This window comes from Triturus cristatus, chromosome 3_1, assembly GCF_964204655.1.
Source record: "Triturus cristatus chromosome 3_1, aTriCri1.1, whole genome shotgun sequence".
Lineage (NCBI taxonomy): Eukaryota > Metazoa > Chordata > Amphibia > Caudata > Salamandridae > Triturus > Triturus cristatus.
The window spans coordinates 70,098,812-70,122,796 of NC_140583.1; positions in this window are offsets into that span (position 1 = coordinate 70,098,812).

Sequence of the window (23,985 nt, forward strand, 5' to 3'; positions counted from 1 at the left end):
AGCGCTTGGTTAGTGTCTGCTAAGCAAGGCTTACATAGATGTCACCAAATCTCTAAGACTGCACGCGTCCGCTGCGCGTGAACAATAGCATTGGATTTCAATAGAGTGCTGGGCTCTGGGTCATGTGACCGTCTGAGCTCCGCCCCCTCTAGCTCCACCAGCTGTGTGTGACGATTGAACACCTACGCCCAACACCCTCCACAGCAATCGGGGAAACCCTGCAGTGGAACGAGATGTGGGCGCGACCAAACAAAGAAAGTGCAAAGTGTGAGTTATCAGCAGGAAGGTAAAAAACTATTTCAGTTGTTTTGCTATATATTAAAACAAAGGTCTTAGTTTTCTAATTAAAAAGTTAGTGCTTGGTTAGTGTCTGCTAAGCAAGGCTTACATAGATGTCACCAAATCTCTAAGACCGTGAGCGTCCGCTGCGTGTGAAGAATGGTATTGGCTTTAAGTAGAGAGACAGCCTCTGGCTCATGTGACCATCCGAGCTCCGCCCTATCTAGCCTCACCAGCTGTGTGACGAGAGCATGTACGCCCAACACTCTCCACATCAATCGGGGAAACCCTGCGGTGGAACGAGGTGTGGGCGCAACCAAACAAAGGAAGTGCAAAGTGCGAGTTATCAGCAGGAAGGTAAAAAACAATTTCAGTTGCTTTGCTAAATATTAAAACAAAGGTCATAGTTTTCAAATTAAAAAGTTAGTCCTTGGTTAGTGGCTGCTAAGCAAGACTTACATAGATGTAACAAAATCAAGACTGCGCGTCCGCTGCATGTGAAGAATTGCATTGGCTTTAAATATAGAGCCGGGCTCTGGGTCATGTGACCGTCCGAGCTCCGCACCCTCTAGCTCCACCAGCTTTGTGTGATGATTGAGCACGTATGCCCAACACCCTCCACATCAATCAGGGAAACCCCGCGGTAGAACGAGGTGTGGGCGCGACTAAACAAAGGAAGTGCAAAGTGCGAGTTATCAGCAGGAAGGTAAAAAAAAGAATTTCAGTTGCTTTGCTAAATATTAAAACAAAGGTCGCAGGTTTCAAATTAAAAAGTTAGCGCTTGGTTAGTGTCTGCTAAGCAAGAGTTACATAGATGTCACCAAATCTCTAAGACTGCGTGCGTCTGCTGCGCGTGAAGAAAGGCATTGGCTTTAAGTAGAGAGCCGGTCTTTGAGTCATGTGACCGTCCAAGCTCTGCCCCTTCTAGCTCCACCAGCTGTGTGTGACAATTAAGCACATATGCCCAACACCCTCCACATCAATCGGGGAAACCCCGCAGTGGAACGAGTTGTGGGCGAGACCAAACAAAGGAAGTGCAAAGTGCGAGTTATCAGCAGGAAGGTTAAAAAAACTATTTCGGTTGCTTTGCTAAATATTAAATCAAAGGAAGTAGTTTTCAAATTAAAAAGATAGTGCTTGGTTGGTGTCTGCTAAGCAAGGCTTCCATAGATGTCACCAAATCTTTAAGACTGCACGCGTCCGCTGCGGGTGAAGAATGGCATTGGCTTTAACCCCTTCGGTGCTCATGACGGAATGGTTCCGTCATGACCCACGGTTGAGCTGTGCTCATGACGGAACCATTCCGTCATGACCACGCCCGCGCAAGATTCCGCCAGCACAGCGGCGGAATCTGCGCAGCATCGAAGGGGTTAAGTAGAGACGGCCTCTGGTTCATGTGACAGTCCAAGCTCCACCCCATCTAGCCCCACCAGCTGTTAGTGATGAGTGAGCACGTCCGCCCAACACCCTCCATGTCAATCGGTGAAGCCCCGCAGTGGAACGAGGTGTGGGCGCGACCAAACAAAGGAAGTGCAAAGTGCGAGTTATCAGCAGGAAGGTAAAAATCAATTTCAGTTGCTTTGCTAAATATTAAAACAAAGGTCATAGTTTTCAAATTAAAAAGTTAGTCCTTGGTTAGTGGCTGCTAAGCAAGACTTACATAGATGTAACAAAATTTGTAAGACAGCGAGTCCGCTGCATGTGAAGAATTGCATTGGCTTTAAATATAGAGCCGGGTTCTGGGTCATGTGACCGTCCGAGCTCTGCCCCCTCTAGCTCCACCAGCTTTGTGTGATGATTGAGCACGTATGCCCAACACCCTCCACATCAATCAGGGAAACCCCGCGGTGGAACGAGGTGTGGGCGCGACTAAACAAAGGAAGTGCAAAGTGCGAGTTATCAGCAGGAAGTTAAAAAAAAGAATTTCAGTTGCTTTGCTAAATATTAAAACAAAGGTTGCAGTTTTCAAATTAAAAAGTTCGCGATTGGTTAGTGTCTGCTAAGCATGAGTTACATAGATGTCACCAAATCTCTAAGACTGCGTGCGTCTGCTGCGCGTGAAGAAAGGCATTGGCTTTAAGTAGAGAGCCGGGCTCTGGGTCATGTGACCGTCCGAGCTCTTCCCCCTCTAGCTCCACCAGCTGTGTGTGACGATTGAGCACATATGCCCAACACCTTCCACATCAATCGGGGAAACCCCGCAGTGGAACGAGTTGTGGGCGCGACCAAACAAAGGAAGTGCAAAGTGCGAGTTATCAGCAGGAAGGTTAAAAAAACTATTTCGGTTGCTTTGCTAAATATTAAATCGAAGGAAGTAGTTTTCAAATTAAAAAGTTAGTGCTTGGTTGGTGTCTGCTAAGCAAGACTTACATAGATGTCACCAAATCTCTAAGACTGTGCGCGTCCGCTGCGAGTGAATAATGGAATTGGCTTTAAGTAGAGAGACGGCCTCTGGGTCATGTGACTGTCCGAGCTCCGCCCTATCTAGCCCCACCAGCTGTGTGATGAGAGCATGTACGCCCAACACCCTCCACATCAATCAGGGAAACCCTGCGGTGGAACGAGGTGTGGGCGCGACCACACAAAGGAAGTGCAAAGTGCAAGTTATCAGCAGGAAGGTAAAAAACTATTTCAGTTGCTTTGCTAAATATTAAAACAAAGGTCATAGTTTTCAATTAAAAAAATTTGCGCTTGGTTAGTGTCTGCTAAGCAAGGCTTCCATAGATGTCACCAAATCTTTAAGACTGCACGCGTCCGCTGTGCGTGAAGAATAGCATTGGATTTAAGTAGAGTGCCGGGCTCTGGGTCATGTGACCGTCCGTGCTCCGCCCCCTCTAGCTCCACCAGCTGTGTGTGACGATTGAGCACGTATGCAAAACACCCTTAACATCACACAGGGAAACCCCACAGTGGAATTAGTTGTGGGCGCGACCAAAAAAAGGAAGTGCAAAGTGCGAGTTATCAGCAGGAAGGTAAAAAGCAATTTCAGTTGCTTTGCTAAATATTAAATCAAAGGAAGTAGTTTTTAAATTAAAAAGTTAGTGCTTGGTTAGTGTCTGCTAAGCAAGGCTTACATAGATGTCACCAAATCTCTGAGACTGCGCATGTCCACTGCGTGTGAAGAATGGCATTGGCTTTAAGTAGAGAGCCGGGCTCTGGGTCATGTGACCGTCTGAGCTCCGCCCCCTCTATTTCCACCAGCTGTGTGTGACGATTGAGCACATCTGCCCAACACCCTCCACATCAATCGGGGAAACCCCGCAGTGGAACGAGTTGTGGGCGCGACCAAACAAAGGAAGTGCAAAGTGCGAGTTATCAGCAGGAAGGTTAAAAAAACTATTTCGGGTGCTTTGCTAAATATTAAATCAAAGGAAGTAGTTTTTAAATTAAAAAGTTAGTGCTTGGTTAGTGTCTGCTAAGCAAGGCTTACATAGATGTCACCAAATCTCTGAGACTGCGCATGTCCACTGCGTGTGAAGAATGGCATTGGCTTGAAGTAGAGAGCCGGGCTCTGGGTCATGTGACCGTCTGAGCTCCGCCCCCTCTAGCTCCACCAGCTGTGTGTGACGATTGAGCACATATGCCCAACACCCTGCATATCAATCGGTGAAACCCTGCAGTGGAACGAGGTGTGAGCGCGACCAAACAAAGGAAGTGCAAAGTGCCAGTTATCAGCAGGAAGGTAAAAAACGATTTCATTTGCTTTGCTAGATATTAAAACAAAGGTCGTAGTTTTCAAATTAAAAAGTTAGCAGTTGGTTAGTGTCTGCTAAGCAAGGCTTACATAGATGTCACGAAATCTCTAAGACTGCACGCGTCCACTGTGCGCGAACAATGGCATTGGCTTTAAGTAGAGACGGCCTCTGGTTCATGTGACAGTCCAAGCTCCACCCCATCTAGCCCCACCAGCTGTTTGTGATGAGTGAGCACGTCCGCCCAACACCCTCCATGTCAATCGGGGAAGCCCCGCAGTGGAACGAGGTGTGGGCGCGACCAAACAAAGGAAGTGGAAAGTGCGAGTTATCAGCAGGAAGGTAAAAAACAATTTCAGTTGTTTTGATATATATTAAAACAAAGGTCATAGTTTTCAAATTAAAAAGTTAGTGCTTGGTTAGTTTATGCTAAGCTAGGATTACATAGATGTAACCAAATCTCTAAGACTGTGCGTGTCCGCTGCGTGTGAAAATTGGTATTGGCTTTAAGTAGAGAGCCGAGCTCTGGTTCATGTGACCGTCCGAGCTCTGCCCCTTCTAGCCCCACCAGCTGTTTGTGATGAGTGAGCACGTCCACCCAACACCCTCCATGTCAATCGGGGAAGCCCCGCAGTGGAACGAGGTGTGGGCCGGACCAAACAAAGGAAGTGGAAAGTGCGAGTTATCAGCAGGAAGGTAAAAAACAATTTCAGTTGCTTTGCTATATATTAAAACAAAGTTCGTAGTTTTTAAATTAAAAAGTTAGTGCTTAGTTAGTGTCTGCTAAGCAAGGCTACATAGATGTCACCAAATCTCTAAGACTGAGCGTGTTCGCTGCGTGTGAAGAATGGCATTGGCTTTAAGTAGAGAGCCGGGTCATGGGACCGTCCGAGCTCCGCCCCCTCTAGCCCCACCAGCTGTGTGTGACGATTGAGCACGTACGCCCAACACCCTCCACATCAATCAGGGAAACCCCTCAGTGGAACGAGGTGTGGGCGAAACCAAACAAAGGAAGTGCAAAGTGCGAGTTATCAGCAGGAAGGTAAAAAACTATTTCAGTTGTTTCGCTATATATTAAAACAAAGGTCGTAGTTTTCAAATTAAAATGTTAGTGCTTGGTTAGTGTCTGCTAAGCAAGGCTTACATAGATGTCACCAAATCTCTAAGACTGTGCGCGTCCACTGTGTGTGAAGAATTGTATTGGCTTTAAGTAGAGAGCTGACCTCTGGTTCATGTGACCGTCCGAGCTCTGCCCCCTCTAGCCCCACCAGCTGTGTGTGACGAGAGAGCACATACGCCCAACACCCTCCACATCAATCGGGGAAACCCAGCATTGGAACGAAGTGTGGGTGTGACCAAACAAAGGAAGTGCAAAGTGCGAGTTATCAGCAGGAAGGTAAAAAACAATTTCAGTTGCTTTGCTATATATTAAAACAAAGGTCGCAGTTTTCAAATTAAAAAGTTAGCGCTGGTTAGTGTCTGCTAAGCAAGGCTTACATAGATGTCACCAAATCTCTAAGACTGCGCGCGTCTGCTGCGCGTGAAGAATGGCATTGGCTTTTAGTAGAGAGCCGGGCTCTGTGTCATGTGACCGTTTGAGCTCCACCCCCTCTATCTCCAACAGCTGTGTTTGACGATTGAGCACGTACGCCCAACACCCTCCACATCAATCGGGGAAACCCTACAGTGAAATGAGGTGTGGGCGCGACCAAACAAAGAAAGTGCAAAGTGCGTGTTATCAGCAGGATGGTAAAAAACAATTTCAGTTGCTTTGCTATATATTAAAACAAAGGTCGTAGTTTTCAAATTAAAAAGTTAGTGCTTGGTTAGTGTCTGGTAAGCAAGGCTTACATAGATGTCACCAAGTCTCTAAGACTGTGCGCGTCCGCTGCGTGTGAAGAATGGTATTGGCTTTAAGAAGAGAGCCGGGCTCTGGGTCATGTGACCGTCTAAGCTCCGCCCCCTCTAGCTCCACCAGCTGTGTGCGACGATTGAGCACATATGCCCAACACCCTCCACATCAATCAGGGAAACCCCTCAGTGGAACGAGGTGTGGGCGAAACCAAACAAAGGAAGTGCAAAGTGCGAGTTATCAGCAGGAAGGTAAAAAACAATTTCAGTTGTTTTGCTATATATTAAAACAAAGGTCGTAGTTTTCAAATTAAAATGTTAGTGCTTGGTTAGTGTCTGCTAAGCAAGGCTTACATAGATGTCACCAAATCTCTAAGACTGTGCGCGTCCATTGTGTGTGAAGAATGGTATTGGCTTTAAGCAGAGAGCTGAGCTCTGGTTCATGTGACCGCCCGAGCTCCGCCCCCTCTAACCCTATCAGCTGTGTGTGACGAGAGAGTGCACGTACGCCCAACACCCTCCACATCAGTCGGGGAAACCCCGCGGTGGAACGAGGTGTGGGCGCGACTAAACAAAGGAAGTGTAAAGTGCGAGTTATCAGCAGGAAGGTAAAAAAAAAAATTTCGGTTGCTTTGCTAAATATTAAATCAAAGTTCAAAATTTTGAAATTAAAATTTAGCTCTGGTTAGTGGCTGATACGCATGAATTACATAGATGTAACCAAATCTGTAAGACTGCGCGCGTCCACAGGCGCATGAAGAATGGCATTGGCCTTAAGTAGAGAGACCGGCTCTGGGTCCTGTGACTGTCTGAGCTCCGCCCCTTCTAGCTCCACCAGCTGTGTGTGACGATTGCGCATGTATGCCCAACCCCCTCCACATCAATCAGGGAAACCCCGCAGTGGAACGAGGTGTGGACGCGACCAAACAAAGGAAGTGCAAAGTGCGAGTTATCAGCAGGAAGGTAAAAAACAAATTCACTTGTTTTGCTATATATTAAAACAAAGGTCGTAGTTTTCAAATTAAAAAGTTAGTGCTTGGTTAGTGTCTGGTAAGCAAGGCTTACATAGATGTCACCAAGTCTCTAAGACTGTGCGCGTCCGCTGCATGTGAAGAATGGTATTGGCTTTAAGTAGAAAGCAGAGCTCTGGTTCATGTGACCGTCTGAGCTCTGCCCCCTCTAGCCCCACCAGCTGTGTGTGATGCGAGAGCACGTATGCCCAACACCCTCCACTTCAATCGGGGAAACCCAGCATTGGAACGAAGTGTGGGTGTGACCAAACAAAGGAAGTGCAAAGTGCGAGTTTTCAGCAGGAAGGTAAAAAGCAATTTCAGTTGCTTTGCTATATATTAAAACAAAGGTCGCAGTTTTCAAATTAAAAAGTTAGCACTTGGTTAGTGTCTGCTAAGCAAGGCTTACATAGATGTCACCAAATCTCTATGACTGCGCGCGTCCGCTGCGCATGAACAATGGCATTGGCTTTAAGTAGAGAGCTGGGCTCTGGGTCATGTGACCATCCGACTCCACCCCTCTAGCTCCAACAGCTGTGTGTGATGATTGACTATGTACACCCAGCACCCTCCACATCAATCGGGGGAACCCCGTAGTGAACTGAGGTGTGGGCGCGACCAAACAAAGAAACTGCAAAGTGCGTGTTATCAGCAGGATGGTAAAAAAAATTTCAGTTGCTTTGCTATATATTAAAACAAAGGTCGTAGTTTTCAATTTAAAATTTTGTGCTTGGTTAGTGTCTGCTAATCAATGCTTACATAGATGTCACCTAATCTCTAAGACTGCGCGCGTCCGCTGCGCGTGAAAAATGGCATTGGCTTTAAGTAGAGAGCCGAGCTCTGGTTCATGTGACCGTCCGAGCTCTGCCCCCTCTAGCCCCACCAGCTGTGTGTGACGAGAGAGCACATACGCCCAACACCCTCCACATCAATCGGGGAAACCCAGCATTGGAACGAAGTGTGGGTGTGACCAAACAAAGGAAGTGCAAAGTGCGAGTTATCAGCAGGAAGGTAAAAAACAATTTCAGTTGCTTTGCTATATATTAAAAAAAGGTCGCAGTTTTCAAATTAAAAAGTTAGCACTTGGTTAGTGTCTGCTAAGCAAGGCTTACATAGATGTCACCAAATCTCTAAGACTGTGCGCGTCCATTGTGTGTGAAGAATTGCATTGGCTTTAAGTAGAGAGCTGAGCTCTGGTTCATGTGACCGTCCGAGCTCTGCCCCCTCTAACCCTATCAGCTGTGTGTGACGATTGAGCATGTACACCCAGCACCCTCCACATCAATCGGGGAAACCCCGTAGTGAAATGAGGTGTGGGCGCGACCAAACAAAGAAACTGCAAAGTGCGTGTTATCAGCAGGATGGTAAAAAAAATGTCAGTTGCTTTGCTATATATTAAAACAAAGGTCATAGTTTTCAATTTAAAATGTAGTGCTTGGTTAGTGTCTGCTAAGCAAGGCTTACATAGTTGTCACCAAATCTCTAAGACTGCGTGCGTCCGCTGCGTGTGAAGAATGGCATTGGCTTAAAGTAGAGAGCTGGGCTCTGGGTCCTGTGACCGTCCAAGCTCCGCCCCCTCTAGTTCCACCAGCTGTGTGTGACGATTGAGCACGTACGCCCAACACCCTCCACATCAATCAGGGAAACGCTGCGGTGGAACGAGGTGTGGGCGCGACTAAACAAAGGAAGTGTAAAATGCGAGTTATCAGCAGGAAGGTAAAAAATAATAATTTCAGTTGCTTTGCTAAATATTAAAACAAAGGTCGTAGTTTTCGAATAAAAAAGTTAGTCCTTGGTTAGTGGCTGGTAAGTAAGGCTTACATAGATGTAACCAAATCTGTAAGACTGCGTGCGTCCGCTGCGTGTGAAGAATTGCATTGGCTTTAAGTAGAGAGCCGGGCTCTGGTTCATGTGACCGTCCGAGCTTTGCCCCCTCTAGCCTCACCAGCTGTGTGTGATGAGAGAGCACGTACGCCCAACACCCTCCACATCAATCGGGGAAACCCAGCATTGGAACGAAATTTGGGTGTGACCAAACAAAGGAAGTGAAAAGTGCGAGTTATCAGCAGGAAGGTAAAAAACAATTTCAGTTGCTTTGCTATATATTAAAACAAAGGTTGCAGTTTTCAAATTAAAAAGTTAGCACTTGGTTAGTGTCTGCTAAGCAAGGCTTACATAGATGTCACCAAATCTCTGAGACTGCGCGCGTCCGCTGCGCGTGAAGAATGGCATTGGCTTTTAGTAGAGAGCCGGGCTCTGTGTCATGTGACCGTTCGAGCTCCACCCCCTCTATCTCCAACAGCTGTGTTTGACGATTGAGCACGTACGCCCAACACCCTCTCCATCAATCGGGGAAACCCAGCATTGCAAAGAAGTGTGGGTGTGACCAAACAAAGGAAGTGCAAAGTTTGAGTTATCAGCAGGAAGGTAAAAAACAATTTCAGTTGCTTTGCTATATATTAAAACAAAGTTCGTAGTTTTTAAATTAAAAAGTTAGTGCTTAGTTAGTGTCTGCTAAGCAAGGCTTACATAGATGTCACCAAATCTCTAAGACTGAGCGTGTTCGCTGCGTGTGAAGAATGGCATTGGCTTTAAGTAGAGAGCCGGGTCATGGGACCGTCCGAGCTCCGCCCCCTCTAGCCCCACCAGCTGTGTGTGACGATTGAGCACATATGCCCAACACCCTCCACATCAATCAGGGAAACCCCTCAGTGGAACGAGGTGTGGGCGAAACCAAACAAAGGAAGTGCAAAGTGCGAGTTATCAGCAGGAAGGTAAAAAACAATTTCAGTTGTTTCGCTATATATTAAAACAAAGGTCGTAGTTTTCAAATTAAAATGTTAGTGCTTGGTTAGTGTCTGCTAAGCAAGGCTTACATAGATGTCACCAAATCTCTAAGACTGTGCGCGTCCACTGTGTGTGAAGAATTGTATTGGCTTTAAGTAGAGAGCTGAGCTCTGGTTCATGTGACCGTCCGAGCTCTGCCCCCTCTAGCCCCACCAGCTGTGTGTGACGAGAGAGCACATACGCCCAACACCCTCCACATCAATCGGGGAAACCCAGCATTGGAACGAAGTGTGGGTGTGACCAAACAAAGGAAGTGCAAAGTGCGAGTTATCAGCAGGAAGGTAAAAAACAATTTCAGTTGCTTTGCTATATATTAAAACAAAGGTCGCAGTTTTCAAATTAAAAAGTTAGCGCTGGTTAGTGTCTGCTAAGCAAGGCTTACATAGATGTCACCAAATCTCTAAGACTGCGCGCGTCTGCTGCACGTGAAGAATGGCATTGGCTTTTAGTAGAGAGCCGGGCTCTGTGTCATGTGACCGTTTGAGCTCCACCCCCTCTATCTCCAACAGCTGTGTTTGACGATTGAGCACGTACGCCCAACACCCTCCACATCAATCGGGGAAACCCTACAGTGAAATGAGGTGTGGGCGCGACCAAACAAAGAAAGTGCAAAGTGCGTGTTATCAGCAGGATGGTAAAAAACAATTTCAGTTGCTTTGCTATATATTAAAACAAAGGTCGTAGTTTTCAAATTAAAAAGTTAGTGCTTGGTTAGTGTCTGGTAAGCAAGGCTTACATAGATGTCACCAAGTCTCTAAGACTGTGCGCGTCCGCTGCGTGTGAAGAATGGTATTGGCTTTAAGAAGAGAGCCGGGCTCTGGGTCATGTGACCGTCTAAGCTCCGCCCCCTCTAGCTCCACCAGCTGTGTGCGACGATTGAGCACATATGCCCAACACCCTCCACATCAATCGGGGAAACCCCTCAGTGGAACGAGGTGTGGGCAAAACCAAACAAAGGAAGTGCAAAGTGCGAGTTATCAGCAGGAAGGTAAAAAACAATTTCAGTTGTTTTGCTATATATTAAAACAAAGGTCGTAGTTTTCAAATTAAAATGTTAGTGCTTGGTTAGTGTCTGCTAAGCAAGGCTTACATAGATGTCACCAAATCTCTAAGACTGTGCGCGTCCATTGTGTGTGAAGAATGGTATTGGCTTTAAGCAGAGAGCTGAGCTCTGGTTCATGTGACCGTCCGAGCTCCGCCCCCTCTAACCCTATCAGCTGTGTGTGACGAGAGAGTGCACGTACGCCCAACACCCTCCACATCAGTCGGGGAAACCCCGCGGTGGAACGAGGTGTGGGCGCGACTAAACAAAGGAAGTGTAAAGTGCGAGTTATCAGTAGGAAGGTAAAAAAAACAATTTCGGTTGCTTTGCTAAATATGAAATCAAAGTTCAAAATTTTGAAATTAAAATTTAGCTCTGGTTAGTGGCTGATACGCATGAATTACAGAGATGTAACCAAATCTGTAAGACTGCGCGCGTCCACAGGCGCATGAAAAATGGCATTGGCCTTAAGTAGAGAGACCGGCTCTGGGTCCTGTGACTGTCTGAGCTCCGCCCCTTCTAGCTCCACCAGCTGTGTGTGACGATTGCGCATGTATGCCCAACCCCCTCCACATCAATCAGGGAAACCCCGCAGTGGAACGAGGTGTGGACGCGACCAAACAAAGGAAGTGCAAAGTGCGAGTTATCAGCAGGAAGGTAAAAAACAAATTCACTTGTTTTGCTATATATTAAAACAAAGGTCGTAGTTTTCAAATTAAAAAGTTAGTGCTTGGTTAGTGTCTGGTAAGCAAGGCTTACATAGATGTCACCAAGTCTCTAAGACTGTGCGCGTCCGCTGCATGTGAAGAATGGTATTGGCTTTAAGTAGAAAGCAGAGCTCTGGTTCATGTGACCGTCTGAGCTCTGCCCCCTCTAGCCCCACCAGCTGTGTGTGATGCGAGAGCACGTATGCCCAACACCCTCCACATCAATCGGGGAAACCCAGCATTGGAACGAAGTGTGGGTGTGACCAAACAAAGGAAGTGCAAAGTGCGAGTTTTCAGCAGGAAGGTAAAAAGCAATTTCAGTTGCTTTGCTATATATTAAAACAAAGGTCTCAGTTTTCAAATTAAAAAGTTAGCACTTGGTTAGTGTCTGCTAAGCAAGGCTTACATAGATGTCACCAAATCTCTATGACTGCGCGCGTCCGCTGCGCATGAACAATGGCATTGGCTTTAAGTAGAGAGCTGGGCTCTGGGTCATGTGACCATCCGACTCCACCCCTCTAGCTCCAACAGCTGTGTGTGATGATTGACTATGTACACCCAGCACCCTCCACATCAATCGGGGGAACCCCGTAGTGAACTGAGGTGTGGGCGCGACCAAACAAAGAAACTGCAAAGTGCGTGTTATCAGCAGGATGGTAAAAAAAATGTCAGTTGCTTTGCTATATATTAAAACAAAGGTCATAGTTTTCAATTTAAAATGTAGTGCTTGGTTAGTGTCTGCTAAGCAAGGCTTACATAGATGTCACCAAATCTCTAAGACTGCGTGCGTCCGCTGCGTGTGAAGAATGGCATTGGCTTAAAGTAGAGAGCTGGGCTCTGGGTCCTGTGACCGTCCAAGCTCCGCCCCCTCTAGTTCCACCAGCTGTGTGTGACGATTGAGCACGTACGCCCAACACCCTCCACATCAATCAGGGAAACGCTGCGGTGGAACGAGGTGTGGGCGCGACTAAACAAAGGAAGTGTAAAGTGCGAGTTATCAGCAGGAAGGTAAAAAATAATAATTTCAGTTGCTTTGCTAAATATTAAAACAAAGGTCGTAGTTTTCGAATAAAAAAGTTAGTCCTTGGTTAGTGGCTGGTAAGTAAGGCTTACATAGATGTAACCAAATCTGTAAGACTGCGTGCGTCCGCTGCGTGTGAAGAATTGCATTGGCTTTAAGTAGAGAGCCGGGCTCTGGTTCATGTGACCGTCCGAGCTCCGCCCCCTCTAGCCCCACCAGGTGTGTGTGACGAGAGACCATGTACGCCCAACACCCTCCAAATCAATCGGGGAAACCCCGCAGTGGAACGAGGTGTGGGCGTGACCAAACAAAGGAAGTGAAAAGTGCGAGTTATCAGCAGGAAGGTAAAAAACAATTTTTGTTGTTTTGCTAAATATTAAAACAAAGGTCGAGTTTTCAAATTAAAAAGTTAGTGCTTGGTTAGTGTGTGCTAAGCAAGGCTTACATAGATGTCACCAAATCTCTAAGACTGCGCGCGTCCGCTGCGCGTGAATAATGGCATTGGCTTTAAGTAGAGAGCCGAGCTCTGGTTCATGTGACCGTCCGAGCTTTGCCCCCTCTAGCCTCACCAGCTGTGTGTGATGAGAGAGCACGTACGCCCAACACCCTCCACATCAATCGGGGAAACCCAGCATTGGAACGAAATTTGGGTGTGACCAAACAAAGGAAGTGCAAAGTGCGAGTTATCAGCAGGAAGGTAAAAAACAATTTCAGTTGCTTTGCTATATATTAAAACAAAGGTTGCAGTTTTCAAATTAAAAAGTTAGCACTTGGTTAGTGTCTGCTAAGCAAGGCTTACATAGATGTCACCAAATCTCTAAGACTGCGCGCGTCCGCTGCGCGTGAAGAATGGCATTGGCTTTTAGTAGAGAGCCGGGCTCTGTGTCATGTGACCGTTCGAGCTCCACCCCCTCTATCTCCAACAGCTGTGTTTGACGATTGAGCAGATACGCCCAACACCCTCCACATCAATCGGGGAAACCCTGCAGTGAAATGAGGTGTGGGCGCGACCAAACAAAGAAAGTGCAAAGTGCGTGTTATCAGCAGGATGGTAAAAAACAATTTCAGTTGCTTTGCCATATATTATAACAAAGGTCGTAGTTTTCAAATAAAAATTTAGTGCTTGGTTAGTGTCTGCTAAGCAAGGCTTACATAGATGTCACCAAATCTCTAAGACTGCGCGCGTCCGCTGCGCGTGAAAAATGGCATTGGCTTTAAGTAGAGAGCCGAGCTCTGGTTCATGTGACCGTCCGAGCTCTGCCCCCTCTAGCCCCACCAGCTGTGTGTGACGAGAGAGCACATACGCCCAACACCCTCCACATCAATCGGGGAAACGCTGCGGTGGAACGAGGTGTGGGCGCGACTAAACAAAGGAAGTGTAAAGTGCGAGTTATCAGCAGGAAGGTAAAAAAAATAATTTCTGTTGCTTTGCTAAATATTAAAACAAAGGTCGTAGTTTTCAAATAAAAAAGTTAGTCCTTGGTTAGTGGCTGGTAAGTAAGGCTTACATAGATGTAACCAAATCTGTAAGACTGCGTGCGTCCGCTGCGTGTGAAGAATTGCATTGGCTTTAAGTAGAGAGCTGGGCTCTGGTTCATGTGACCGTCCGAACTCCGCCCCCTCTAGCCCCACCAGCTGTGTGTGACGAGAGAGCATGTACACCCAGCACCCTCCACATCAATCGGGGAAACCCCGTAGTGAAATGAGGTGTGGGCGCGACCAAACAAAGAAAGTGCAAAGTGCGTGTTATCAGCAGGATGGTAAAAAACAATTTCAGTTGCTTTGCTATATATTATAACAAAGGTCGTAGTTTTCAAATTAAAAAGTTAGTGCTTGGTTAGTGTCTGGTAAGCAAGGCTTACATAGATGTCACCAAGTCTCTAAGACTGTGCGCGTCCGCTGCGTGTGAAGAATGGTATTGGCTTTAAGTAGAAAGCCGAGCTCTGGTTCATGTGACCATCCGAGCTCTGCCCCCTCTAGACCCACCAGCTGTGTGTGATGAGAGAGCACGTATGCCCAACACCCTCCACATCAATCGGGGAAACCCAGCATTGGAACGAAGTGTGGGTGTGACCAAACAAAGGAAGTGCAAAGTGCGAGTTTTCAGCAGGAAGGTAAAAAGCTATTTCAGTTGCTTTGCTATATATTAAAACAAAGGTCGCAGTTTTCAAATTAAAAGGTTAGCGCTGGTTAGTGGCTGCTAAGCATGAATTACATCGATGTAACCAAATCTGTAAGACTGTGCGTGTCCGCTACGCGTGAAGAATGGCATTTGCCTTAAGTAGAGAGACGAGCTCTGGGTCCTGTGACTGTCTGAGCTCCGCCCCCTCTAGCTCCACCAGCTGTGTGTGACGATTGCGCACGTATGCCCAACACCCTCCACATCAATGCGGGAAACCCCGCAGTGGAACGCGGTGTGGGCACGACCAAACAAAGGAAGTGCAAAGTGCGAGTTATCAGCAGGAAGGTAAAAAACAAATTCACTTGTTTTGCTATATATTAAAACAAAGGTCGTAGTTTTCAAATTAAAAAGTTAGTGCTTGGTTAGTGTCTGGTAAGCAAGGCTTACATAGATGTCACCAAGTCTCTAAGACTGTGCGCGTCCGCTGCATGTGAAGAATGGTATTGGCTTTAAGTAGAAAGCAGAGCTCTGGTTCATGTGACCGTCTGAGCTCTGCCCCCTCTAGCCCCACCAGCTGTGTGTGATGCGAGAGCACGTACGCCCAACACCCTCCACATCAATCGGGGAAACCCAGCATTGGAACGAAGTGTGGGTGTGACCAAACAAAGGAAGTGCAAAGTGCGAGTTTTCAGCAGGAAGGTAAAAAGCAATTTCAGTTGCTTTGCTATATATTAAAACAAAGGTCGCAGTTTTCAAATTAAAAAGTTAGCACTTGGTTAGTGTCTGCTAAGCAAGGCTTACATAGATGTCACCAAATCTCTGAGACTGCACGCGTCCGCTGCGCATGAACAATGGCATTGGCTTTAAGTAGAGAGCTGGGCTCTGGGTCATGTGACCATTCGACTCCACCCCTCTAGCTCCAACAGCTGTGTGTGATGATTGAGCATGTACACCCAGCACCCTCCACATCAATCGGGGGAACCCCGTAGTGAACTGGGGTGTGGGTGCGACCAAACAAAGAAACTGCAAAGTGCGTGTTATCAGCAGGATGGTAAAAAAAATTTCAGTTGCTTTGCTATATATTAAAACAAAGGTCGTAGTTTTCAATTTAAAATTTTGTGCTTGGTTAGTGTCTGCTAATCAAGGCTTACATAGATATCACCTAATCTCTAAGACTGCGCGAGTCCGCTGCGCGTGAAAAATGGCATTGGCTTTAAGTAGAGAGCCGAGCTCTGGTTCATGTGACCGTCCGAGCTCTGCCCCCTCTAGCCCCACCAGCTGTGTGTGACGAGAGAGCACGTACGCCCAACACCCTCCACATCAATCGGGGAAACCCAGCATTGGAACGAAGTGTGGGTGTGACCAAACAAAGAAACTGCAAAGTGCGTGTTATCAGCAGGATGGTAAAAAAAATGTCAGTTGCTTTGCTATATATTAAAACAAAGGTCGTAGTTTTCAATTTAAAATGTAGTGCTTGGTTAGTGTCTGCTAAGCAAGGCTTACATAGATGTCACCAAATCTCTAAGACTGCGCGCGTCCGCTGCGTGTGAAGAATTGCATTGGCTTAAAGTAGAGAGCTGGGCTCTGGGTCCTGTGACCGTCCAAGCTCCGCCCCCTCTAGTTCCACCAGCTGTGTGTGACGATTGAGCACGTACGCACAACACCCTCCACATCAATCAGGGAAACGCTGCGGTGGAACGAGGTGTGGGCGCGACTAAACAAAGGAAGTGTAAAGTGCGAGTTATCAGCAGGAAGGTAAAAAAAATAATTTCAGTTGCTTTGCTAAATATTAAAACAAAGGTCGTAGTTTTCGAATAAAAAAGTTAGTCCTTGGTTAGTGGCTGGTAAGTAAGGCTTACATAGATGTAACCAAATCTGTAAGACTGCGTGCGTCCGCTGCGTGTGAAGAATTGCATTGGCTTTAAGTAGAGAGCTGGGCTCTGGTTCATGTGACCGTCCGAGCTCCGCCCCCTCTAGCCCCACCAGCTGTGTGTGACGAGAGAGCATGTACACCCAGCACCCTCCACATCAATCGGGGAAACCCCGTAGTGAAATGAGGTGTGGGCGCGACCAAACAAAGAAAGTGCAAAGTGCGTGTTATCAGCAGGATGGTAAAAAACAATTTCAGTTGCTTTGCTATATATTATAACAAAGGTCGTAGTTTTCAAATTAAAAAGTTAGTGCTTGGTTAGTGTCTGGTAAGCAAGGCTTACATAGATGTCACCAAGTCTCTAAGACTGTGCGCGTCCGCTGCGTGTGAAGAATGGTATTGGCTTTAAGGAGAAAGCCGAGCTCTGGTTCATGTGACCATCCGAGCTCTGCCCCCTCTAGACCCACCAGCTGTGTGTGATGAGAGAGCACGTATGCCCAACACCCTCCACATCAATCGGGGAAACCCAGCATTGGAACGAAGTGTGGGTGTGACCAAACAAAGGAAGTGCAAAGTGCGAGTTTTCAGCAGGAAGGTAAAAAGCTATTTCAGTTGCTTTGCTATATATTAAAACAAAGGTCGCAGTTTTCAAATTAAAAGGTTAGCGCTGGTTAGTGGCTGCTAAGCATGAATTACATCGATGTAACCAAATCTGTAAGACTGTGCGTGTCCGCTGCGCGTGAAGAATGGCATTAGCCTTAAGTAGAGAGACGAGCTCTGGGTCCTGTGACTGTCTGAGCTCCGCCCCCTCTAGCTCCACCAGCTGTGTGTGACGATTGCGCACGTATGCCCAACACCCTCCACATCAATGCGGGAAACCCCGCAGTGGAACGCGGTGTGGGCACGACCAAACAAAGGAAGTGCAAAGTGCGAGTTATCAGCAGGAAGGTAAAAAACAAATTCACTTGTTTTGCTATATATTAAAACAAAGGTCGTAGTTTTCAAATTAAAAAGTTAGTGCTTGGTTAGTGTCTGGTAAGCAAGGCTTACATAGATGTCACCAAGTCTCTAAGACTGTGCGCGTCCGCTGCATGTGAAGAATGGTATTGGCTTTAAGTAGAAAGCAGAGCTCTGGTTCATGTGACCGTCTGAGCTCTGCCCCCTCTAGCCCCACCAGCTGTGTGTGATGCGAGAGCACGTACGCCCAACACCCTCCACATCAATCGGGGAAACCCAGCATTGGAACGAAGTGTGGGTGTGACCAAACAAAGGAAGTGCAAAGTGCGAGTTTTCAGCAGGAAGATAAAAAGCAATTTCAGTTGCTTTGCTATATATTAAAACAAAGGTCGCAGTTTTCAAATTAAAAAGTTAGCACTTGGTTAGTGTCTGCTAAGCAAGGCTTACATAGATGTCACCAAATCTCTAAGACTGCACGCGTCCGCTGCGCATGAACAATGGCATTGGCTTTAAGTAGAGAGCTGGGCTCTGGGTCATGTGACCATTCGACTCCACCCCTCTAGCTCCAACAGCTGTGTGTGATGATTGAGCATGTACACCCAGCACCCTCCACATCAATCGGGGGAACCCCGTAGTGAACTGGGGTGTGGGTGCGACCAAACAAAGAAACTGCAAAGTGCGTGTTATCAGCAGGATGGTAAAAAAAATTTCAGTTGCTTTGCTATATATTAAAACAAAGGTCGTAGTTTTCAATTTAAAATTTTGTGCTTGGTTAGTGTCTGCTAATCAAGGCTTACATAGATATCACCTAATCTCTAAGACTGCGCGCGTCCGCTGCGCGTGAAAAATGGCATTGGCTTTAAGTAGAGAGCCGAGCTCTGGTTCATGTGACCGTCCGAGCTCTGCCCCCTCTAGCCCCACCAGCTGTGTGTGACGAGAGAGCACGTACGCCCAACACCCTCCACATCAATCGGGGAAACCCAGCATTGGAACGAAGTGTGGGTGTGACCAAACAAAGAAACTGCAAAGTGCGTGTTATCAGCAGGATGGTAAAAAAAATGTCAGTTGCTTTGCTATATATTAAAACAAAGGTCGTAGTTTTCAATTTAAAATGTAGTGCTTGGTTAGTGTCTGCTAAGCAAGGCTTACATAGATGTCACCAAATCTCTAAGACTGCGCGCGTCCGCTGCGTGTGAAGAATTGCATTGGCTTAAAGTAGAGAGCTGGGCTCTGGGTCCTGTGACCGTCCAAGCTCCGCCCCCTCTAGTTCCACCAGCTGTGTGTGACGATTGAGCACGTACGCACAACACCCTCCACATCAATCAGGGAAACGCTGCGGTGGAACGAGGTGTGGGCGCGACTAAACAAAGGAAGTGTAAAGTGCGAGTTATCAGCAGGAAGGTAAAAAAAATAATTTCAGTTGCTTTGCTAAATATTAAAACAAAGGTCGTAGTTTTCGAATAAAAAAGTTAGTCCTTGGTTAGTGGCTGGTAAGTAAGGCTTACATAGATGTAACCAAATCTGTAAGACTGCGTGCGTCCGCTGCGTGTGAAGAATTGCATTGGCTTTAAGTAGAGAGCCGGGCTCTGGTTCATGTGACCATCCGAGCTCCGCCCCCTCTAGCCCCACCAGGTGTGTGTGATGAGAGACCATGTACACCCAACACCCTCCAAATCAATCGGGGAAACCCCGCAGTGGAACGAGGTGTGGGCGTGACCAAACAAAGGAAGTGAAAAGTGCGAGTTATCAGCAGGAAGGTAAAAAACAATTTTTGTTGTTTTGCTATATATTAAAACAAAGCTCGAGTTTTCAAATTAAAAAGTTAGTGCTTGGTTAGTGTGTGCTAAGCAAGGCTTACATAGATGTCACCAAATCTCTAAGACTGCGCGCGTCCGCTGCGCGTGAAAAATGGCATTGGCTTTAAGTAGAGAGCCGAGCTCTGGTTCATGTGACCGTCCGAGCTTTGCCCCCTCTAGCCCCACAAGCTGTGTGTGACGAGAGAGCACGTACGCCCAACACCCTCCACATCAATCGGGTTAACCCAGCATTGGAACGAAATGTGGGTGTGACCAAACAAAGGAAGTGCAAAGTGCGAGTTATCAGCAGGAAGGTAAAAAACAATTTCAGTTGCTTTGCTATATATTAAAACAAAGGTCGCAGTTTTCAAATTAAAAAGTCAGCACTTGGTTAGTGTCTGCTAAGCAAGGCTTACATAGATATCACCAAATCTCTAAGACTGCGCGCGTCCGCTGCGCGTGAAGAATGGCATTGGCTTTTAGTAGAGAGCCGGGCTCTGTGTCATGTGACCGTTCGAGCTCCACCCCCTCTATCTCCAACAGCTGTGTTTGACGATTGAGCACGTACGCCCAACACCCTCCACATCAATCGGGGAAACCCTGCAGTGAAATGAGGTGTGGGCGCGACCAAACAAAGAAAGTGCAAAGTGCGTGTTATCAGCAGGATGGTAAAAAACAATTTCAGTTGCTTTGCTATATATTATAACAAAGGTCGTAGTTTTCAAATAAAAATTTAGTGCTTGGTTAGTGTCTGCTAAGCAAGGCTTACATAGATGTCACCAAATCTCTAAGACTGCGCGCGTCCGCTGCGCGTGAAAAATGGCATTGGCTTTAAGTAGAGAGCCGAGCTCTGGTTCATGTGACCGTCCGAGCTCTGCCCCCTCTAGCCCCACCAGCTGTGTGTGACGAGAGAGCACATACGCCCAACACCCTCCACATCAATCGGGGAAACGCTGCGGTGGAACGAGGTGTGGGCGCGACTAAACAAAGGAAGTGTAAAGTGCGAGTTATCAGCAGGAAGGTAAAAAAAATAATTTCAGTTGCTTTGCTAAATATTAAAACAAAGGTCGTAGTTTTCAAATAAAAAAGTTAGTCCTTGGTTAGTGGCTGGTAAGTAAGGCTTACATAGATGTAACCAAATCTGTAAGACTGCGTGCGTCCGCTGCGTGTGAAGAATTGCATTGGCTTTAAGTAGAGAGCTGGGCTCTGGTTCATGTGACCGTCCGAGCTCTGCCCCCTCTAGCCCCACCAGCTGTGTGTGACGAGAGAGCATGTACACCCAGCACCCTCCACATCAATCGGGGAAACCCCGTAGTGAAATGAGGTGTGGGCGCGACCAAACAAAGAAAGTGCAAAGTGCGTGTTATCAGCAGGATGGTAAAAAACAATTTCAGTTGCTTTGCTATATATTATAACAAAGGTCGTAGTTTTCAAATGAAAAAGTTAGTGCTTGGTTAGTGTCTGGTAAGCAAGGCTTACATAGATGTCACCAAGTCTCTAAGACTGTGCGCGTCCGCTGCGTGTGAAGAATGGTATTGGCTTTAAGTAGAAAGCCGAGCTCTGGTTCATGTGACCGTCCGAGCTCTGCCCCCTCTAGCCCCACCAGCTGTGTGTGATGAGAGAGCACGTATGCCCAACACCCTCCACATCAATCGGGGAAACCCAGCATTGGAACGAAGTGTGGGTGTGACCAAACAAAGGAAGTGCAAAGTGCGAGTTTTCAGCAGGAAGGTAAAAAGCTATTTCAGTTGCTTTGCTATATATTAAAACAAAGGTCGCAGTTTTCAAATTAAAAAGTTAGCGCTGGTTAGTGGCTGCTAAGCATGAATTACATAGATGTAACCAAATCTGTAAGACTGTGCGCGTCCGCTGCGCGTGAAGAATGGCATTTGCCTTAAGTAGAGAGACGAGCTCTGGGTCCTGTGACTGTCTGAGCTCCGCCCCCTCTAGCTCCACCAGCTGTGTGTGACGATTGCGCACGTATGCCCAACACCCTCCACATCAATGCGGGAAACCCCGCAGTGGAACGCGGTGTGGGCACGACCAAACAAAGGAAGTGCAAAGTGCGAGTTATCAGCAGGAAGGTAAAAAACAAATTCACTTGTTTTGCTATATATTAAAACAAAGGTCGTAGTTTTCAAATTAAAAAGTTAGTGCTTGGTTAGTGTCTGGTAAGCAAGGCTTACATAGATGTCACCAAGTCTCTAAGACTGTGCGCGTCCGCTGCATGTGAAGAATGGTATTGGCTTTAAGTAGAAAGCAGAGCTCTGGTTCATGTGACCGTCTGAGCTCTGCCCCCTCTAGCCCCACCAGCTGTGTGTGATGCGAGAGCACGTACGCCCAACACCCTCCACATCAATCGGGGAAACCCAGCATTGGAACGAAGTGTGGGTGTGACCAAACAAAGGAAGTGCAAAGTGCGAGTTTTCAGCAGGAAGGTAAAAAGCAATTTCAGTTGCTTTGCTATATATTAAAACAAAGGTCGCAGTTTTCAAATTAAAAAGTTAGCACTTGGTTAGTGTCTGCTAAGCAAGGCTTACATAGATGTCACCAAATCTCAAAGACTGCGCGCGTCCGCTGCGCATGAACAATGGCATTGGCTTTAAGTAGAGAGCTGGGCTCTGGGTCATGTGACCATTCGACTCCACCCCTCTAGCTCCACCAGCTGTGTGTGATGATTGAGCATGTACACCCAGCACCCTCCACATCAATCAGGGGAACCCCGTAGTGAACTGAGGTGTGGGCGCGACCAAACAAAGAAACTGCAAAGTGCGTGTTATCAGCCGGATGGTAAAAAACAATTTCAGTTGCTTTGCTATATATTATAACAAAGGTCGTAGTTTTCAAATAAAAATTTAGTGCTTGGTTAGTGTCTGCTAAGCAAGGCTTACATAGATGTCACCAAATCTCTAAGACTGCGCGCGTCCGCTGCGCGTGAAAAATGGCATTGGCTTTAAGTAGAGAGCCGAGCTCTGGTTCATGTGACCGTCCGAGCTCTGCCCCCTCTAGCCCCACCAGCTGTGTGTGACGAGAGAGCACATACGTCCAACACCCTCCACATCAATCGGGGAAACGCTGCGGTGGAACGAGGTGTGGGCGCGACTAAACAAAGGAAGTGTAAAGTGCGAGTTATCAGCAGGAAGGTAAAAAAAATAATTTCAGTTGCTTTGCTAAATATTAAAACAAAGGTCGTAGTTTTCAAATAAAAAAGTTAGTCCTTGGTTAGTGGCTGGTAAGTAAGGCTTACATAGATGTAACCAAATCTGTAAGACTGCGTGCGTCCGCTGCGTGTGAAGAATTGCATTGGCTTTAAGTAGAGAGCTGGGCTCTGGTTCATGTGACCGTCCGAGCTCCGCCCCCTCTAGCCCCACCAGCTGTGTGTGACGAGAGAGCATGTACACCCAGCACCCTCCACATCAATCGGGGAAACCCCGTAGTGAAATGAGGTGTGGGCGCGACCAAACAAAGAAAGTGCAAAGTGCGTGTTATCAGCATGATGGTAAAAAACAATTTCAGTTGCTTTGCTATATATTATAACAAAGGTCGTAGTTTTCAAATTAAAAAGTTAGTGCTTGGTTAGTGTCTGGTAAGCAAGGCTTACATAGATGTCACCAAGTCTCTAAGACTGTGCGCGTCCGCTGCGTGTGAAGAATGGTATTGGCTTTAAGTAGAAAGCCGAGCTCTGGTTCATGTGACCGTCCGAGCTCTGCCCCCTCTAGCCCCACCAGCTGTGTGTGATGAGAGAGCACGTATGCCCAACACCCTCCACATCAATCGGGGAAACCCAGCATTGGAACGAAGTGTGGGTGTGACCAAACAAAGGAAGTGCAAAGTGCGAGTTTTCAGCAGGAAGGTAAAAAGCTATTTCAGTTGCTTTGCTATATATTAAAACAAAGGTCGCAGTTTTCAAATTAAAAAGTTAGCGCTGGTTAGTGGCTGCTAAGCATGAATTACATAGATGTAACCAAATCTGTAAGACTGTGCGCGTCCGCTGCGCGTGAAGAATGGCATTTGCCTTAAGTAGAGAGACGAGCTCTGGGTCCTGTGACTGTCTGAGCTCCGCCCCCTCTAGCTCCACCAGCTGTGTGTGACGATTGCGCACGTATGCCCAACACCCTCCACATCAATGCGGGAAACCCCGCAGTGGAACGCGGTGTGGGCACGACCAAACAAAGGAAGTGCAAAGTGCGAGTTATCAGCAGGAAGGTAAAAAACAAATTCACTTGTTTTGCTATATATTAAAACAAAGGTCGTAGTTTTCAAATTAAAAAGTTAGTGCTTGGTTAGTGTCTGGTAAGCAAGGCTTACATAGATGTCACCAAGTCTCTAAGACTGTGCGCGTCCGCTGCATGTGAAGAATGGTATTGGCTTTAAGTAGAAAGCCGAGCTCTGGTTCATGTGACCGTCTGAGCTCTGCCCCCTCTAGCCCCACCAGCTGTGTGTGATGCGAGAGCACTTACGCCCAACACCCTCCACATCAATCGGGGAAACCCAGCATTGGAACGAAGTGTGGGTGTGACCAAACAAAGGAAGTGCAAAGTGCGAGTTTTCAGCAGGAAGGTAAAAAGCTATTTCAGTTGCTTTGCTATATATTAAAACAAAGGTCGCAGTTTTCAAATTAAAAAGTTAGTGCTGGTTAGTGGCTGCTAAGCATGAATTACATAGATGTAACCAAATCTGTAAGACTGTGCGCGTCCGCTGCGCGTGAAGAATGGCATTTGCCTTAAGTAGAGAGACGAGCTCTGGGTCCTGTGACTGTCTGAGCTCCGCCCCCTCTAGCTCCACCAGCTG